This window comes from Triticum dicoccoides, chromosome 5A (assembly GCF_002162155.2).
Source record: "Triticum dicoccoides isolate Atlit2015 ecotype Zavitan chromosome 5A, WEW_v2.0, whole genome shotgun sequence".
NCBI lineage: Eukaryota > Viridiplantae > Streptophyta > Magnoliopsida > Poales > Poaceae > Triticum > Triticum dicoccoides.
Window position 1 is genome coordinate 550518052 of NC_041388.1, and position 4790 is coordinate 550522841.

Genomic DNA, 4790 nt, shown 5'->3' on the forward strand with positions numbered 1-4790 from the left:
TGGAATTAGGGAAGGGGGCTTCCTTTTTTCGTAACTAATTTACGTAGTTATTTGTAGCATTTTTGGGTGGTAGGTGAATTATCCTGGCTGAATTTCCCGGTCTCGACTTCCGGAAACGCGACAAGAAAATGTCTACTTTTTTTAAACGGAAAAAATGTCTAACTGTTTTTTCTCGGAAAAAAGAAATTGTCTAACCGTTACATGCATCAACAGCGATGGCGGAGCAAATACAGCAGTCAGTCACAACACACGTGCAGGACGACCTCGGCTTGGCCGGCCGGCCGGATGCCAGTGGAAGCCAATGAACATCGACGGCAGATGAGTAGTCGTGGTCCGCTTGTACGTATTTGTGTGAATGTTAATTACTACCTGACTGTGACAAAATGTAATCCTTAATTGACTAGGAACAACTGGACTGGGGTGAATTGCTCGGCCGAACGGGACGCGTTCGTACGCGGCAGGACGTAAACACGGACACCTACTTATATACCGAACTACTAAAACATACTTAGACGGATTCGCCCGAGTTATTCGACGCTGCGTCTCTTGTCCCAGGCTCGAACAGCAAATTGGAACAACAAAAATAGAAGGGAAGACCGTCGTCGCTTGTCTAATTAAACTAAACTGTAGCGTAGCAGTCAGGTACGTCGTACTGGTGCATGATCAGCAGCTAGCGACGGCGGAGCAGATGCTTGGAGACGAACCGGACGTGGCGGCAGGTAAATAAAGGTAACACGCGCGTTCATATTCGGCCGAGTGAGCAGCAGCACGTAAACACGCTGCTGCTCTTCTCCCTGCACTCGTTGACGCATTCCACGCACACGCTCAGCTTGATCGGGTCTTTGGGTCTCCATGGTAAATAGCTAGCGGTAGGAATGGGGAAGAAGACTATCTAAAGAGTTGCGCGTCAGTGCCCGTTATAGCATGCATTCTTGGTAAGTTAATCAGGGCAACATGGGTTCACACATGACACAGGTTCATGTGAGACACCACTCAAGCAACAACGACCGACACGGCCGTGGTCCAGGTGGCAGCTCGACAAATATCTACTCCCTCCGTTCCGAATTACTTGTCGCAGGTATGAATGTATCTAGATGTATTTTAGTTCTAGATACATTCATCGCTGCTACGAATAATTTGGAACGGAGGAAGTAGCTAATTTCCACTAACCTTCATAGAATATTCCACGGATAATCCTACACACACGGATTCGTGACGGGGTTTTACGGACTCCTTCCAACTAATCTTTCTTTCCACCCCTGATTTTCAGCCAGGGTGGGGCCCAACCTCCCCCAATCTCCAACCCTATTGGTCCCTGACTAATTAGCCCGTAAACCCCGTAAAATAATCCCCGTGGCTCTAGCATTACATATTCCACAGCCTCTGTGATTAGGCGAAAGGCCGCGGATGAGGATGAGCAAAGCAGCCAGAAAAAGTGGCTCATGCATGACATGCATGGGTGATGCGTTCACCTCGACCGATCGCCAACATATACGCACATGCGCGCGCAGCCAGTTGAGGCCTGATTTTTGTAGGAATTCTATAGAATAAAATTTGCAAAGAAAAAAATTCTTTTGAAGCCCTTTGATTTGTAGGAATGGATTCCTATTCCTATGTAGGATAGGAATCAATCCTTCACGTTTTGGAGGCAAAAAACATTAGCCTAGACTTAATAAAAAAAATCCTATTCTATACACCAAATAACATCTCTTCCTGTATAAAAATTGAGATGCATATCATCTCGTTTCCTATGATTTTTCTATTTCTATAAAATTTCTATTCTATGAACCAAAGGAGGCCTGAGATTCCATTCCAGATCCGCTGTGCCTTGTCCTTGGAGCCATGTACGTGACAGTGTCGATTCCTGAACGTCAATATGGACAACAGTTGGCGACAGTGACAGACGGACCAACCACGTGCGTGCGTCAACCCGATCGAGGGGAGAAGCGGCCAACTCGTAGCAAAAAGACGACACGAAGCCGCCGGGGCACATGCAATTTTTTTAGTGAAAGCGCATGTATGTTTTTAACACAGTATAGACACAAACGCTCATACATATGCACATACACTTATCTGTATGAACGTACACACGCATACCCTATTAAAAAATAAATGAGACCATTCAGAATTAGCCCTTGGAGGTATATTTTTATAGAAGAAATTCTCTAAGCACCCGGGTCACCTCCGGACCCGAACCTGGGTGGGCTTGCTCCCACCGAGAAAGCCAAGCCAGCAGGGTGACACCCTGCTCTTCACGCACACCCTATCTCTATGAGCACCATCGAGAGACTAAGCCGGCATATCATTCTGAGATTTACAAAGTCATCGTAGGCGTCTCGTCGTCGACGGGAACATCTCCTCTCACTGAAAGCGCATCGCCGAAAATCCTGAAATAAATTCATGATAATGCGAGCATCAAGACTTGAACCCTGATGGGCTGCAAATATCACTGTCCCTCTAACCATCCAAACACAGATTGGTTCGCAATGCGCATGCATGTTAACTAGTTAATTAGTTACATGTCTGACTGCCCATGGTCTAGCGCAAAAAGTTTACTACAGTTGAGCACCACTCTAGCTAGCTAGTGGACCGGGTTTGATGCCATTGGAGAATCAACTTGTTAATTATTTTTTACATGATAAAACTTGTCTCATTCATATCATAAAACTGAAAAAGACATCAGAAAGTCTCTGAGCTTGACATCAACGCCAGCCACCTGCCTCCATTACCACCACAGCAGCCACCAAAAAAAAACAATGACCGATCACCTTCTCACCCGAGCTCGACCCAGCTCGATCGTTGAGTAAAGTCTGCTAGCTTGGCTTTCGGTACGTACGTATGTAGTGTGTATAGCAGGCGGAGTGGCCAACGTAATCAACACTAGGAGCGAATAATACAGTATGATTAATTAAGGAGGTCGACAACGCTGCCTGTTGGTAGAAATCATTTAGATCTCTAAAGTAGTGATTTAAACACTCTTATATTTCTTTACGGAGGAGTACATGTTAACATTTGTCTTCTTTCTTTAGCGCCGGCCTCTCAGATCGTGATTAACTAGAGACAACCAATTAGCAATTCGTATTATATATGAATTATATTACGTATAGTTTAAATATGGTTGTTGCTAATAGTGATGCTACATGTAGGTTTGCCACATTTTGGGATCATTAGAGTACTACAGCTAGCTCATTTGTCCGTCATCATAATTCTATTGATTGAAGTTTGGATAAGTATAGTCATTGAGAAAGTAGGCACGCAAATAAAAAATAACCAACCGAGCCCGCGAGATCATCATAATCCATCATATTGCCCAACACTTACACAATTTAGATAGAATAATAATTCATCGGCAGCTAACTTAGCCATAGGTTACACCCCGCGTACGTACCTTGCAGTCCAAACTATTGCAATCGGTGGTGGTTGCGGTGCATGTGACAACAATATAATTAACAGTGTAATTTTTTTAATAAACATATCATATACATCGAACCTGCATACCATTAAGGCACTGTCAAGCAAGAAACGGTCTATGTACAGTTTAGCTATGACGTTCAGGACCATTCCACGAAAGGAGGGCTTGACCATTTGATATGAACTTTCCGGGAACGAGGGAAAGTGCATGTGCATTCCTGCTTGGTTCACTGACCCGGTCACTATAACCACAACATGACCCTAATAGCTAGCTAGCTAGCTTAATTAGCTAGTTAAATAGCATGGATCGATGCAAAAGGGAAGACAAAAGCTATGCTAGATATGTTAGAACTAACAACAAGTTGCTGCTCACTAGCTCGACACATCTAGCTAATTTCCACTTGCCCGTTCTTTACCCATTTGCACGAGACATGGGTCCAAAATTTTCGCCAACTGACATATACTATACATAGCATGCATCCTCAGAGGTGGCTTCGTTGGAAGTTAAATAGCATAGATCGACGCAAAAGGGGAGGGAAAAGCTAAGCTAGATATGTTAACACAAGTTGCTGGTGACTAGATCGACATATATATCCAGCCAAATTTTGCATGCACTTGACATCTTTTTTTTCCTTCGCACGAGACATAGATCCAAAATTTTCAACAACTGACATGTACCAGTATTATACATAGCGTCACCAGAGGTGGCTTCGTTGGGAGTGTGGACGTTCTTTACGTAATGGTGGACAGATGCATATGCATGCATGCATGATCACCTTTAATTTCCTTGTCTAACTCGTCATGCATGCACCAGCATATCCGGATGACATATTCTTTAGCATCAATCTTTGTTTTTCCAGCACTTTTTGGCGGATCGAGGTTCGCCGCCTCTGATAAACCATGCTTATGCGATGCCAAAATTGTATACCGAACTATCTCATCATTAGTCGCTGCTGCAAAAGAAAGGGCCATTAAATTTTTATTTGTTAATGTAAAGTACCCACTATATAGCTACTATATTGTTCCTGAGCAGCCAGACCGTTAGCTCCAGCGTCAATAATGGTGGAGCTAGCCTTGCATTTGACGTTGACGTAGCGGCAGCCCATAATGAATGAATGACACAAGAACAAAAATATATAGGAATGAAGGTTAACATTTTCTTTGATATTTCTTGGGAGAAATTAGAAAGGCACAATTTTGGAACTTAACTAGACACGTTTGACCCTTAATTCACGACCAACTAGACAAGCTTGACCCTTAATCCTCAAAACCAATCTTAAACAGAAAAGCAACGACATTCATTTTTTTTGGCACATGTGGGACATGGCGGCCAAGTAAAAAACCATTTTTTTTAAAAAATATAAGTAAAAAACCTGCTT